Consider the following 16,796-nt stretch of genomic DNA (forward strand, 5'->3'; position numbering starts at 1 on the left):
CGCTGTTTAAGGGCCAAAAAAAGAAATTTGGCCACCTCAAAAGTTGTGGTGCCAGTAAAATTATTCAGCAAAAACGAAACCTGACATTCTCCATCTACCAGGCTAAGGTGGCCTAAGAGTGGAGCTATCAGTTTCTGTCTAAGAGCAACATAAAATGGGCAGGTCAGGAGAATGTGTTCGGTTGATTCAACCTTTCCCAAGGCACAGGGACAGACCCTCAGAGCATATGGGACTCCCTTATATCTTCCCAACAGGACCTCTGTTTCCAGGACGTTTAATCTTGCTGCTGTGAGGAGTCTGCGATATTCTACATATTGGATTTCCACCAGGTAAGGGGCTGGTGAATTCCGGAAGATCTGCTCCCCCAAAAACATCCCTGGTTTCACACAAGCAATGTCCTCTTGTCTTGCAATGTCCCTCAGTCTTTGAGAGATCACAGCTTTGGCATGAGAGAATGTCATGGACTCCAGAAAGAGCTGTGACAGTCCGCAAGTCTGCACTTCGTTTAAAATCTCTTTTTCCCACATAGATTGGAAAAAATTACAATATAAAAAAACACAAATAAAAAAATAAACAGAGACAACCCAATAATCCCCCCCTTCCACAAAACATTTAAAAAGGCATTGGATGTCAATCAGCCAAAGGCCTGGTTAAAGAGCAACTTTTCGCCTGGTGCCTAAAGGTGTAAAATGAAGGCGTCAGCCAAACCTCCTGGGGGAAAGCATTCCACAAATGGATAGCCAGAAAGGGCCCGTTCTCCTGTTGCCAACCTTGGGACCTCCCATGGAGGCACACAAAGAAGTGCCTGAGAGGATGATCTCAGGTTCCAGGTAAGTTCATATAGAAAGAGGCGGCCCTTGAAGTATTGTGTGATCATGACCTGTATGTCCACTGACACCATACAGAGGGACAGGGAATGTGATATCTACAATGGCTGCCTGAGAGATAGTGACTTGCCCAAGAGTTTCTAGTCCAAAGTTTCCCACCAGCCCAGTGCTTCCCCTGCCCTTCTCGCCACCTACCCTGCCCCCATCTTAGTCCTGATAAGCAGCAGTGCCATCACAGCCAAGAGGGTAGTACAGTGACAATGCCCCAGCTCGTGTTCCACAACTCCATGGGGAAGAAGAATCCCCAAGCAGTTGTTGTTGTTGTTCAGTCGTGTCCGACTCTTCGTGACCCCATGGACCAGAGCATGCCAGGCAGCGCCTATCCATTACTGCATCTCGCAGTACCTCCCCAAGTGATCTCCCCAAGCAGTACCTTCTGAAAATACCCTGACAAGAGCCACCATACAACTATGCCTCTGAGACCTGTTCCTACCAGGGATGGCAATGGAAGCTGCGAAGGGGTCTAGCAGAACCAATAGCCTGGGGACATCATTTGTGAAGATACCGGTAATCTAGCAGGACAACTGGAGCCACCTCTACCCCAATGCCCAAGCTAGAAATCAGATTTTCCAGGCCTCAGAAAACTGGCCTCACTCATTAAACCCTGGACAATGTCCAACCCTACCATTAGGCAGATTGAGGCAGCCTCTTCAGGAAGCTGATTTGCACGGCTAATGAGAGTGAAACAATCACTTCAGGAAGCTGGTAGAAGGGCAGTAAATTGTTGGTCATCTAATTTGTTTGCATTGGAGGTTTAAATTATTATTATTATTATTATTATTATTATTATTATTATTATTATTATTATTTCAGAATGGGGGTTAAGAGACATTTGTGGGATTTTCTGCCTGATGGATGTCAACATTACTTGACTAACCATGAGTACTATGCATGTTGATTTAACATCCCTTTCAAGGCAAAATGAAAATAATCATATTGTCAATATATAAAGCCCTGAACAACTCAGGACCAGGTTACCTGAAAGTCCACCTGGCCCTGCCTAGAACTGTAAGATCACTTCAGTCATATGGGGAAATTCTTCTCGGCTCACTGCACCCTATGAAATAGCATAGGGCAGCGATCTGAAAATGGGCATTTTCTTCTGCTGCCCCTGTCCTGTGGAATGCCCTTCTCTCTGCCATATGTGAAGCAACAACCATCATTAGCTTTAGACATCTTCATAAATGTAAATGTAAATGTTGTACAAAGTGTGCAACAGTTGTACCCTGGAAGGAAAATCAGTTTTGTTTGCGGTTACTCCAAAGTATTTCTTTGCTGCATTAGACAAAGATGTATCCTTCTATATCATCAAATGTTTATATGAGCAAAAGTGATTAGCTCAGCAGGCCCATTCCATTAGAGAGCCATTTCACCTACCTGTCTGCTTCACCATTATTTTGTATTTAAACATTTGGAACTGAGTTCTTCTGAAGCATACCACAAATAGTAGGAAGCCAATGGGCCATTTAAAGTTAAGTAACAACAATAAATTGCCTGGCACTAGTCAGTCTGTGGTGGACTGTGGCCAGATTCTGACTTCAGATTTACACTGAAGCTACCCAGTGTTTGATGGTGTAACAGAAACAACGGAAACTTTGCAGGACTATTGATGAGCTATTACCAGAGTATTTTTCAAGATTGTTTTTTCACTTTGGCTTATTGATTATTCCCTCTAGCTTGTTATGCATAGAATCAATGGTGACCAAAGAATAATACGTGGATTCTGACCTGTGCTGGATTATCCATTATTCTAAGCATTCTTCAGTATAGGACACCAAGTTATATAATGTGTAAATGTGTCGTTTTTGTTGCCTCCATGGGATCCTTTTATAATTTTTTGCTGTTAAGATTCATAATGCCCACCCAACTTCATAAATCAAAGCACTGTAGCCATGTACCCACCTGGAAGTCAGCTTACTAGTCAGGAACGCTCCACAATCCCTACATGCACCATCCAGCTATTTTCAACCTTTTTTTGACTTAAGTAAAAAGAGCCACAAGAGGGCACTCAAGGAACACATGATTTGTTAAAGCAGGCTTTCAGGGAAAGGTGGGGAAGGCCTCATTTAAGATGTTTCTATGACACACTCTCTCAAAAATGATTTGGCAGGTGCAGAATGCAGAAGCCAATGTGATTGTTCCTTTTAGTTATAGGAAATGTACAATTCTGCATGAGCATCACTGGCTGCCAGTTTGTTTCTGGGACCAATTAAAAGTTCTGGTACCCTTTGGAGCCCTTCGTGGATTGAGTTCAGGACATTTGCAGGAGTACCATCTGCTGTATCTAAGATACCACAGCTTGGTGCCCTCCTTTTATTTTGGACTTCCACTCCCATCACTCCCATCACTCCATGGCACTAGGGATCAGGGATGGCAGGAGTTGGAAACCAAAACATCTGGAAGGCACCAGGTTGGGGGACATTGTTCTACACCTCAAGTAGCTCAGCAGCAACTTACACCAAGGGCAGCCAATGCAGTGCCGTCCCATTGTTCTGGACTCCAACTCCCATCAGCCCCAAGGAAAATGGTATGGGGTAATGGGAGTTGTAGTCCAGCATCATCTGTAGTGCACCGCATTGACTGCTCCTGACTCATCCCTAGTGCAAGCTCTGTGGGAGGCTGTTTTGCTTAAAGACACAATATACACAATAAAGCAACCAGATCGTGTTTAAGCAGACAGAGTACTGAATATGTCAATTAGACTTGTAATTGCTGCTTTTCACTGCAGTTGAAACTTATTTGTTTTTATGGCTTATTGGATGGCTTTGTTAATTGGATTATGGCTCTTTGATATTGCCATTCCTTGCATTGGGAACACTTTGCTTTTACTGAAAGGCAAGCTAAAAAGTTTCTAAATAGACAAATAGTGCATGCTTGACTGAGAATTGACAAGTCAATCTTTTCTTTTACAATATACTCAAATGGCCGCTAACCATCTTCTTCATGTTTGGCCCTGCAAGTTAGAAGTGTGGCCCTGTTAATTGTGTCATTTCCAGTTTAACCGGAGATGACACATTAGAGAGTAAAGCTCACATTCCAAAAACTATCACAATTAACATCACTTGGAATTAACAGCATTCATTGCTTTCTCTGATCAGTCTAAGATGCCCTAGCTTTAATTTGGTTTTACACAGCTTGTGTGTTAAAGGCGCACAATGTTTGTGTGTGGATTCATCTCACTCTCTGGAGGGGTGTGGGCTTTATTAAAAGAAAGAATGGGCCCCTTTTCTTGTGCCATATGCGTAACATACCAATTCAACTGCCCTGTAATATTTCCAGTCTATGGCAATAATGCATGTATTATTCAAAAGCCTATTCCATCCCATTGCTGCATTAATCTGCAAAATAAATAAATAAAGCCATACACAAATTCATATTTAAATGCATATTTGTCTCATGGATATATGGATTTCTGAATATATTTGATCCTAAACTGCACGTGCTTAAGATGTTTTTGCATGTTTCTCAAGCTGAAAAGCGAATTGCAAAATCCAAGGAAGTGCAAAATCTTATGGGCTGTATTCGAAGCCATGTATTAGTCCAGGAGGTATAAATACGATTAGTTTGCTTCTGGGTAGACAAATACAGTGGTACCTCGGGTTACATACGCTTCAGGTTACATACGCTTCAGGTTACAAACTCCGCTAACCCAGAAATAACGCTTCAGGTTAAGAACTTTGCTTCAGGATAAGAACAGAAATCGTGCTCTGGCGTTGCAGCGGCAGCGGGAGGCCCCATTAGCTAAAGTGGTGCTTCAGGTTAAGAACAGTTTCAGGTTAAGAATGGACCTCCGGAACGAATTAAGTACTTAACTAGAGGTACCACTGTATAGGATTTCACTGTAACTGTGTTTAGGATTGCAGCATAACAGAGTTGTCAGATACAAAAGAAGACAGGTCTCCTGCACTTTTAGAAATGAGAATTTCAGCCAGCATAGTGCACTGTGCAATCTATACTTGTATGTCCATTCAGAAGTAAACACCACAATATTTAATTGAGCTTACTCTCAAGAAAGGGTGCACAGAATTGTTGCTCCCCACATAACCACCACTATGCAGTGGAAGTTGGTCCATTAGGGCAAATGGGGCACTGCCCTCAACCAGTCCCTGCCTGCCTACCTTCTTAAAGGTAAAGGGTAAAGATAAAGGGACCCCTGACCGTTAAGTCCAGTCATGAACAACTCTGGGGTTGCAGCGCTCATCTCGCTTTACTAGCCAAGGGAGCTGGTGTTTGTCTGCAGACAGCTTCTGGGTCATGTGGCCAGCATAACTAAGCCACTTCTGGCAAACCTATTTATCTACTTGCACTTTGCTAGGTTGGCAGGAGCAGGGACCGAGCAACAGGAGCTCACCCTGTTGCGGGGATTCGAACTGCCGACCTTCTGATCAGCAAGCCCTAGGCTCTGTGGTTTAGACCACAGCGCCACCCACGTCCCTGCCTACCTTCTTACAAACAGCCCAAAGGGAGGCACTGCCTGTCAGTTTCCTTCTCCTTGTTCTCAATGTTGTCCCTTGTAGAACTCAGCAGGGGAGGGAGACACATGAGTTGGCTCCACCTGTTGTTCACTCTGGCCCCGCCCATCATTGACTTTGGTCCCACCCACTGCCAGCCACCCTGTCTTGCTTTCTACCAGTCCAAGTGGGCACCATCCACCACTGCTGCTGTGTGTTGCTTACAGAATATCACTGCCACCCTTTGCTTAAGTGAATATATTATAAATAAATGACTAGACTGAATCTAATGTTTATGATCATGGGCAAGGCCTATAAGGAAAGGATCCCTCTGAAGTATGGGAATCCGGTTTGCTTTTCTGCCTGCCCAAGCTAACCAGTTGTGCAGATTCCATCAGGACTAGCTAGAGGTGTTTCAATTAGTCCCTTTGTTTATGGTGTTTAAAGCTAGAGTGTTGCTGATCTCATTGTTCTTATTTGTATCACGTTTGTCTCAGCTGGAGGGATATTGTGCAAGGCAAGTTGGAGTCCAATCTAGGAAGGAAAATGTTCAGAAGTGTTGAGAAAAAGCTCCAATTTTTCAAACAGCATGCAGATCACTCCTCCGCTCATATTATTAAATTCTAATTATAGCCTGTTGATCCCCAAGACGGTGCTTGTTGGTAAATCCATATATACTGTTTCTCAAAGCTTGCATGTTTCATTTCTTAACCTGTTGACGCTTAGTTAAAAAAAAAAGCAAGTATTGCATATATATGTGAAAACAGGCTCAGGTTAGATGTGTGACTTTATTGTGATGTGTACTGAGTTAGTGAGAAATTCTGGTACTAGAATATATAGATCATTGCAGGCAGTGCCAGTTCCAGGCTTTGGGAAGCCTCTTGGACAAGATGCTTTCAGTGGACCACCTGTGGCTGCTTCCACTACCCACTGAGTTGCCCTCTCCCTTTGGGCTCAATTCACACAACTGCCTAGAGAAGAAAAGCCAAGACAAGTGGAGGGTGCTTGGGGAAGGGCCATAGCTCAGTAGTAAAGCATTTGCTCCCCCAGGTTCAATCTCCATCATCTCCGGATAGGGCTGGGAATGTCCCCAGTCCAAAACACTGGAGAACTGCAGCCATGCATTGTGGACAACCCTGGTGGCGTAGGGCAGCTTCCTGTGTTCCTGTGCTGCCCTGTCTCCTTGTTCTTGTCCCTGCTTGCTTGCCTACTCAGAGAAGGCAGGTCAAAAGCCAATGACGATGAGGAGAAGAACAAAGTCAGGAGGTCCCAGGGCTTGGCAGCCAGTGGGCCCCCTGCAGGGCTGTGGACCTCATCAGAAGCCCAGGGATGCCACTACTCCTCATAGGCTTATGGAATGTTTTAATCACCTGTGAGGGTGGAAGGGCCTCCTCATTACTTTCCTCTCTCCTCCAAAGCTGGTGATGCAAGGGTAGTAGAGGAAATCAAGGCACTTCTGCTCCTGTTGCAGCTGGTTAAAGGAGATAGCCAAGACATCTCTGCTTTCACAACCTCCTCCCTTGTACTCCGAGTCCACAGTCAAGTTGCAGCAGCCAGACAAAATCATCTTGTGCTGCCCATCAGGATGCTGCGTTGCATAATAACTGAAGAGATGGTAATTGTTGTAAATTTAACAACTTGTGCTTGAGCTCGCTTTTATTCTTCCCCCCTCCCCATTCCTTATTCCTTGTGTGTCATGTCCTTTCTTGTGTGAACACTCTACAACCAGGACACCAAAAACAAAACAGCAACAACATAGTCGTGCAAGCCACACCTTCTGAAAATCCCACCTTGACACAACTGCTTAAAGTGCAGAGGAGCCCTGTCCTCTTCTCCTCCCTAGGTACCCTCCACCCCAGTTAAGAACCTTACTCTGCATCTCAAACAAGAATGTGACAGTAACAGGAAACTCCTGACTCCATCCAGAAACAGTTAGGCACAGTGCCAACCTTAGAACACTCTCCACTCAATTGCTGAACTCTGTTTTATCTGGAAAAAAGGCATTGATGGTGGGTGGGTGGATTCTTCAAGCAAAATCCCACATCTCTTTTGAGTCTCATGGACCTAGCTCAGTCAGTAGAGCATGAGTCACGTAATCTCACGGTTCTGAGTTCGAGCCCCACAGATTGTAGGGGGTTGGACTAGATGACCCTGGTAGTCCTTTGCAACTCTACCATTCTATGATGAAGGCCATGAAAATTTCTGCCACAATAAATTTTGTAAGATTTTAAGGTCCACGGGCTTCTTTGTTGTAGACCCTGGTATAAATTAGCTCTTTAGCCATACAGTTCAATGAGCAGTTTTGACGAAGTCTTTATCTCTTATTTAGCAAATCCATAGTGGATCTTTGTTGTGATTAATTATAGAAACTTTGCCCTTTGAAAGTACATACTGTATCGCAGAAATAATTAATTGTCCCACAAGAGGGCGCCTGGTCACTTTGAAGATTGTCAGGATGGAAAGAACTTCCTCCTCCTTCTAGTTGACCACGTCAAGCGGGATGCGTAGAAAGTGCAATCAATACAGCAGTTACTACGTTTTTCATTTAGTCCATGTTAATTAGATAATTTAAATTGTTAATTAGATAATTAACATTTAAGAGATAGACTAGTTGTATTTAATGAACCCTATTTCTATCTTAGTGCTGTACCTGAAAAATGAGGGGACAAGTAACAGAACATTGCAGCATATCTCCACTCTGTAACAAAGGGCCAGGGATCCTGGTGCCCTGCAGATGCTGCTGCCCCAGGCTACAGCTCCCATCATCCCTAACCATTGATCATACTGGCTTGGGCTGACAGGAGTTGGTACTCCGCAACATCTGGAAGGCCACAGCCTCCTCATCACTGTCTGAACAGGAATACTCCTATTCAGGGTTCAAGTCATCTACATCCATGTCTTCCTCCAGAATATAAACTGCAAGGGACTCCATTCACTTTCCTCCCTCTCTTTCTCAATTCTTCCTTTTCAAAGCACGGTGCTGATAACACTAGGGTCATAGGTGTTCCTGCATTGCCAGGTTGGATCCCTGCATATTCCTGCATTGCAAGGGGTTGGACTAGGTGACCCTAAGGGCCCCATTCCAGCTCTACCATTCTATGATTCTATGAAATGGTTACTTCACATACACCAAGGATGCCAATTCTCTTGTTTATCACTGACCCTGTTTCGGCTCTATTTCTTTCAGCACCAGGGCACTATTAAACTGAGTGATATGATTTGCCCACCTTCCAGGGTTGTTGTAAAAACCCCTGAGATAAGATATGTGGAGAATTACGAACATTTTAAATCTGTGGTATAAAATGTTGTTGTTGTTGTTATACGAAATGGCTAACTATTGTTAAGTTAAAGAGGTCTGCAACCCTAAGCGTTCTTACTTGAGTGTTAGTCCCATTGAAATCAGGATTGGACTTAGTGTAAAGCCACAATCCAATAAAGAGTTAAGTGCACTTAAGCCCATTGATGTCGATGGACATAAGTGCACTTGGCTATCAGTTGGATTGTGACCTAAATGTATTTTGCCAGAGAGAAAAACCGTAGAAAGACTCTGTATGAAACACTGAGCTTTTGGCTATTTCATATTCATGAACCAAGTCAAGCATTCACGCATTTCAATAAAGCCAGATTCCAAATGGACACCCTTTTGCAGAGCTTATTAAATTTGTTTCTTTCATCAATTCATACTTCGAAAGTCTTGACTGAGTGCATCATCAATTTATACTTTGAAAGCAGGTTAAAGCAACAGACATTGTAGAAGCAATAGTCAGCAACGGTCTTTTAAAAATTGTGTGGTTGAATACTGAACGAGTCCAGGTTACCTGTGTTTAAAAGGAAAGCTTAAAGAAATTATCATTCACATTGAACTTGAAATTTTGAATGGAGCTGATGGATGCATCACATTCTCGAACTGCAACCCTCAAATATGCTGTAGTTGCTCTCTTTTCATTGCAGTTCAATAAGAAATTTCAATAAAGGGTGGCACAAACTATGACAAAAGTTATTATCTCGTGCTTCATTTGGTGCAAAAACATGTACAATTTCAGAAATCATAAGGGATTTCCAAGTCCCTATTTACAGAAGAGTGAACTCAGCCCCACCTTCATGGCAATCCCAGTTCTCAAGGAGGTCATAAAATTATGTGGTGCCAACAAAGGGAATTTTGCAAAAGACACCAACAGTATCTGGAAGTCCAGCCAATGTGTCAGTTCGGAGACAGTTTTCATCTGTGACACCATAAAAAACCCCACCAGCCTCTGATATTATGTGTTCTTTGTATCATTTCAAAAACCGTAGAATAGAAAGCAAAATAGAACAATCCTAAAACAGATTGTACAGTGTGCTCTAGCAACCGTAGATTTTACATTTGCAGTATTAGATAGGGTGAAATGTTTAGTCAAGGGCTGAGGAAACTGTGGCCCTTCAGATGCCAGACTCCAGCTTCCATCAGGACCACCTGACATAGCCAATGTTCATGGATGATGGGAGTTGCAGTTTCACAGCTGGAAGATAGCAGGTCTCACTTCCCTGGTTTACCTGACTAAAGCTGCAATCCTATACCCATTGAACTCAGTGAAACTCCCTTCTCAGGAGTGCACTGCCAGCAACATTATATAAACAATGGGAGGGACTACATTATTCACCTCCTTATTCACTGCCCATTTATGTAAAATGCCCCGAAAATTCGCCCCATAACAATTCATGTTTGCAGCCAGAAGAGCTCTTCTTTTCCCTGACCCGAAAGGCAGGCCTCCGCTGCAGCTGCCGACGAGCCTTAAGGACAGCGGCGGCAGCTTCTTTCTCGCGCTTCTGCTCTCCCTCGGGCCGGTGCAGACGCTCGAGCGTTGCTGCGGGGAGATGCGGGGACGGAGCGGGCGCCGGTGTGTCTTGTGAGTTGAAGAAGTGGCGCCCTGGACGATCTTTCCGGGGTGGGGGGCGGGGAGAGAGACTTCGCAGAGGCCCACCACGTGCGTGGCGATGCCGGCTTCGGCGCTTCAAAAGGGCAAAAAGCGAATTTCATTTTTGCAACTGTTCTTTTTCGAGCTGGTGTTTCGAGCCTAGACGAGAAGGGTGGGAGCCAGGGGGAGAGTATAACCAGCAGAAATGGGGTTCGGTGTTTATTTCCCCCTTGGCGATTATTGAGATCCTGTCAGGTTTTCGGAACTGAAGAGAGCAGTGACCCGGGCGTGATGCCCCCACAACTTTTAAAAAAATACCACCTTAGTCACTAGTTCTGACAGCTACCAGGGGGCAAGTTTGGATTAAAATTGGTGGTCGACAGCGGGTAGGGCTGAATTCAGTCAACGCGCCGCACCCCACCCCGCACCACCACCCAGCTAGTTCTGGGAAGTGCTGGAAAGCAGAACTCGTTAATGCAGGATCGCGCAGGTATCTGCGCATGGGACTTGGTTTGTCGGTATGCTAAATCAGAATCGTAGAGTTGCCAGGGTCATTTGTTCAACCCCTACAATGTAGGAATATTTTGCCCAACGTAGGTCTCGAATCCACAACCCTAAGATTAAGAGTCTCATGCCGACTAAATATGATACCTGATTCGGAGGTTTTGAGATGGATAGATTTATCCCGCCAGCCAATTAAACTTTACCAGGAAGGCTTGCATTTATTTATACTGTAGTACATTGGCGAACCCATTCTGTATGAGACGATTGGAAAGCTTCTTCCGGGCTGTTTTAGCATCTGATCGTTCATTCACACGTGCAAGTTTCCTGCGTTTGTCATGAATTGTCCGTATGCGAAACCTGCGTGCACGCACCGAGGCCAACGCGGTCGACTAATTTCTAGCTAAAGATGAGCTTTTCTCCATGCTGGACCCATACAATGTTTCTTAATTTTCTTCCACAGGCGACAGCGAAAGTGGAGCCAGCCTTTATGAGTTTACACCAGAATAGAGGTCGAGAAAACAATACAAACTTCACAGAGCAGGAAGTTTTATATTGGGGGGGGGGTAGGCGCTCTGTCTCCAAGTTCCTTACAAAATTCCTTCTTTCCTACGCTAACTTGGAGGGGGGAGGGGAGTTTCTTAGTTACTCAAGTGAGACAAAGATCGTCTGCACATACTCAGTGGCTCGCTTCATCTTTCCGATCCGTCCTTATATATACAAATATTTAGCCTTGAGTCTTTAGATGGGTGTCGGTGTTGAGACCTGGCTCTCGGCGCTGTGTCCCGTGGAACCGAGCCAAGTTTAGGAATTCTGTCTGGGCTGGAGGAGGAATCCCCACTTAGGGGCAAAAGGAACTGGGACCCGGAAGAGTGTCTGCTGAGCAGAAGAGCTGCTAAGCCGGGGTGACTCCTGGGCGCCTAAGCAGCGTCGCCCTCGCCCAAATTCAACGGAGGCGTTTCTCTCCCTCAGTGCAGATAAGGAGATGCTACGCCTCTTCAGCAGGGGATACGGGGGTGGAATAGGGGCTAGCAATAATAATACTTTGCTGTGTGTATGCCGCCCGTCTGACTGGGTTGCCCAAGCCACTCTGGGCTGCTTCCAAGAAATTATAAAAAAAAACCCACAGTAAAAACAAAGATTAATTGATTTGACTTTGCCAAAGCGGCACTTTTGGCTGCTTTGCAGTTCCTTATTTCGTAAAAATAATATTCATGGTGGAGCAGGCCTGCTAGCCAAAGCCTCCATGGGCAGAGGCAGTGTATCTCTGCATAGCGGTGGCGCTGCATTGCAGGAGAAGGCCCATCATCATGCATGGGAGCCCTGCCTGGTCGCTGCTGAGTGCTGAGCTAGACAGACCTGCTCAGCCTGAGGAAGTAGGTGGAAAGAGTCTTCTTGTTGGGTTTGCGGGTTGCGATGGGATTCTAAAAAAAGACACAAGCAACAGTCTCCTAAGGCTTTTGGAAAGGTGTGTGTGAAAGAGAAGGGGTGAGGGATTCCCGGGATTGTGTTTCCTAACCGATACTTTATTAAAGGCCATAGTTTCTTCAAGGGCGAGTCTTCTGCTCCCATAGTTCCAGAAATAACGTCGCTGCGCGGGAAAAAGGCGGCATGCGAATGGAAACGACTGGATCATTTCAAGGACAACTTGCTCAAAAGAGAAAGCCTGCGCAGAAGTCACCATCGCCCTTAGCATCACGGCACACGGTACGAAGGTAGGGCATTCATTTGCTAAGGCTGCAATCCTAACCCAATTCACCTGCGAGTAAGCTCCCTTGAATTCAATAGGACTCTCTTCTGAGTAGAGCTAGTTAGGATACAGTGGCTACGTTTTATTCTAAGCTGTTACCAGTTAGATGTTTATATAATAATCATTCAAAATAATCCACCCGAGATTAGCGCCTGTATTATAGTAGATATTGAATGCTGCAACAGATATAAAATTCATAAACCGTGTATACCCTTTACCAGAAAGGGGTGGAAGGAACGCACAAAACGTTTAGCACAGATTTGTTCTTTATTTATTTTTTTAAGAAAAACAAACTTTTCATAACTTTCCTTGTTTCCATACAAAGACACAAAAATCCTAAATGGGGATCTTATTTTCCTCCCAAAATAGACCAAAAAAAGTGGCTCGTAGATACTAATAAGTAATGATCCTGCAATTTTTTTATTCCTCGATTCGAAGACAGACAGAACAAGGAAATACCATTTGCGGTTAACAATAAATATAGAGGCGATCTTAATTTAAAACAACAACAACAAAAACAACCTGAGGGCGTGTGTAAAAAATGTGGAGAAGCTGCCAACGTACATTGATGCAAAGGCGGAGGACAAGTGTTGCAACAGATGCTTCCGACCAAGTCCCATTAAAACAAAAATCAACACCTCCTGCTTTCGAGTAAACATGGTTAGGACTGCGCTGTGGAAAATGAAAGTAAACACTGCCTAGATGCAATTTACGGGGAAAGTAAGGAGCTAACAGTAGAAAACCAAGATGATGCGACACTGATAGAAGTAAAACCTGAAAGTGGGTCTATAGATCTGAAGATGGGTGGAGACAGCACGAAAGAGCGATGGGCGACTGCGCCACAGTTATGCGTGAACTCGGAGGGTGCGAAAGCAGACGGGGCGGCTGAGGGAAGGGAGCGCGTTTGCTGCCTTTCTCCGACGTAGGAGGTGCCGCCGCCCCCTTCCACCTGGGGGAAAGTGTGGCTTGGAGGCATCCAGTACCCCCGGGCAGGTCTCTATGTGGCTGACTGGGTACCTGCCCATGATCCCCTCCCTCGCACTCACGCGCAAACCGGCTCGCTCCAGTTCGCGCAACTCGTTGCCTTTCCATCGAACAATCCTCTCGGGCGGGAGGGCTCCGTCTAGCTAGCACTCAGTCTCGCGGCCCAGCTGCGCTGCCTACGGCGAGGAAACGGCGCTCGGGCCTCCAAACGAGGATATTGATGACTGAAGAAGAGGAAGGTGATTCGCGACGGGGTGGGCTGCGACCGATCGAGCCCCCCTTCCCCCAATAGATGCACGCACCCCGCTCTCCTGGAAGAAACTGACCGAAGGCTTGCAATCCTATCCGCTTACCTGGGAGTAAGCCCCGCTGAACTCAATAGGGTTTACTTCTGAGTAGAGATGTATAAGATTGCCTTGGAAGAAACAGACGCCCGACCTCGTCAAGTTCCATAGCCACTCCCACCAGGCGATTAAAGAAAAATGCCACACTTTGGGACAGGAGCCTAGGCGACTGGTACCTGGCTGCCTGCCTGCCCCCCTCCCCTGACACGAGGCGTGGAAAAACACCCGGAAGGAACAATGCGGAGAAGGCCAGGGGTCAGTGGACAGAGCCCAGCATGCAGAAGATCCCAGGTCTAATCCCAGGCATTTCCAGACTTGAACCCTAGAGAGCTGGTCTCAGTCAGTGTAGACAAAACTGCGCTGGATGGAGCAGTGTTTCTAATCAGCAGAAGGCAGCTCTCTATGTTGTTCTGTGGTCTGTCTCCGGATTCGTTGGAGTCTATAGTATCTTGGGTTTCCAAGCATCCGAGGACTCGCCACGGAGGGAGGGAGGAGAGAGGTGGCGAGAGGAGGAGCGGGATGGGGGAAGTTTGATTTCTTATTAAAGTGAGATTTCATTTCAAAGGCTTGTGGTTCTTTTTCTCCACTACTGTTTTTTCTTTTAAACTTTTCTTGTCAAGGCAACGTGCTGTCGTCGAAAGAGAAGGGGAGAGACGCTGCTTTTGACAACTCCAGCTCTGTGCCCTTTACGCCCTAAAGTTTATGGTATCTCCCAGTGCTTTTTTCTATTAAAAAAAATGTTTAGGGGTACTCTCATTCTGACTAGGGAAAATCACCATTTTATAGTTCAAATCAGGAAAAATAAACACAGTAAGTGGACAAAAGTACAAAGATTCACAAAATGTTTAGGGCATGCGTACCCTGCGTACCCCCCAGAAAAAAACCACTGGTATCGCCTATATAGTTAATTCAAATGGGCGTGGGAGACTGAAGGAATTCTTCCTTGGCGATCACTCGTAGCCAAGTAAGATTGTCTTCCATGAACAGTGAGTCCCTAATATTAAGTTCCTGAGCCATACTGTTAGGAATTTTTTTTTTTTTAAGGACTATGTAAGGGAATAACCCAGCACACACTTAACTTCCAAGTCCCATTGAACTTGATAGGGCTTACTTTTGAAAAGACACGTACAGGCTCATACTGTGAACCTCAACATTTTATTTAAAAATCAAGGTAGAGTGAGGTTTGGAACTATACTAGGTGAAGGATCACGGGCTCCCATATAAGTTTGCCCGAGATCGACCCTCAAAGCCTGTGGTTTGATCCGCAGCTCAGAACCATCCGATTGGCGCTGAGACCGGAGATAGGATCTTATCGGTGTTGGCCCCTTATCTTCGGAATTGCCAGGGGTGAAGACCCCCTAGGATCTCCTCAGTGCTGGCTTTCGAGCAGATTACAAAACTTTCGCGCATTAGTTGCAAATTGGTGGGTTTTGTTTGCTTGATCTGTGCTATTCATTTATTAAGCGCCGCAAGCTTCCTTGTGAGAATTTTGCTGTAAAAGGAAGGATATAAACGGACAAACAAATAAAGATGGATGTAGGCTTCTAGAAGGGCCGTTTTCCAGCCCAGAGCCCGCCCGGATTTTCCCATAAGTAAGTCGCACTGATTTCAATGGGATTTTTCAATGCTCCCAAAATAGAACACAGCCGGATCTGATCCAGATTTGTACACCCATGAATTGTGGCTTGAGATTGCGGAGACTGAAGCGCAGTCCTGATTTGATTCACAAGTGAATTTGATTTTCTGGAGCTTCTTCCCATCGGTTTGTATCCTGCCTGTGACTCAGGTCACCTTGACCGTTCTGAAACCTTGGGCAGAAATCCCAGACCCCTGTAGAATATAGATACACGGGCCTACTTCTAGGGTCTTACTCTGCTGCACTTGTTATGCGAGCTAAAACTATTTTTTTATGTGACGAAAGTTGTGCTTCAAGACCCACTGTCCTATTCCCCGCTCCCAACAATTCCGTCTTCTTGTTGATATTCTGTAAACATTTAGGAGATCAGAACAGCAAGAAAGCAACGACGCCAAGCGCGGAGGTGTCTCTGCAAAGCCTTGTAGAGGGTAAGAGATTTGAGCGAACAAGGCAGTTAGCTAGCAGAAGCGCGCGCCTCACTTGACTGCAGTTCGCAATCGCGATGGCAATAATGGCTGCTTGCAACCTATTTCTGAAAGTTCAGATAACGGTTCAAACACGGAAGTTTACACGGGCGCGCACAGGAAGCTTGTTCTCTTTCACAGAGAAACAGAAAAGCATCTGGGGTGTGTTTCTCAATACCATATGTTGTTCGCTAAAAACAGCGAATAGTTCCGCTGAAACCTTTAAAGATTAACACATTTATGATGGCCAAGGGTGCTAACTTGAATAAAATATTTGGGGAGGGGGAGGTAAGTTCTGCCCTGCATAATTGATCACATGATGTGGTGCGCACACACCATTTGAATGATAATGCCCATCAACTTTGGGGGGCAGCCCCTTCAAATGTTTTATTGGGGGGAGCAAAGACCCCTCTGTCCATAGGAGTTGGCTCCTATGATGATGGCAGAAGTTCTTCTGAGAACTTCGTCAATGGTCCACTTTATTGTGTGCAAGAACAACGTTAGAATTTGATTCCAGTTGCTTACATCAGCATTGCCCTTCCATCTCTCTCTCTCTCTCTCTCTCTCTCTCTCTCTCTCTCTTTGTGTATGTGTAGCCTTCTTCACCCTCTTTTTATGCCTGGGGCTCAGCCTTACCTTGTCTGTTTGGGTCAGTTTCAGTTTGTAATATTAACTGATGGGACCTCAGATTTTGGGAAGCCCACCTTCCCTGGATAAAGGCAGGTGGAAGAAGCTGAGTCTAGTCGGGGGATGGGGAAGCTGTGGCCATCCATAAGTTGTTGGACTTTAGGCTACGTACACATTATTACTTAAAATCCAGTGAGGTCATTTCCCCTGCTGCATTTCAAGTTGCTTTCTTATGTTGCTGTACACACCAGGGAGGC

This window comes from Lacerta agilis, chromosome 5 (assembly GCF_009819535.1).
Source record: "Lacerta agilis isolate rLacAgi1 chromosome 5, rLacAgi1.pri, whole genome shotgun sequence".
Taxonomy (NCBI): domain Eukaryota; kingdom Metazoa; phylum Chordata; class Lepidosauria; order Squamata; family Lacertidae; genus Lacerta; species Lacerta agilis.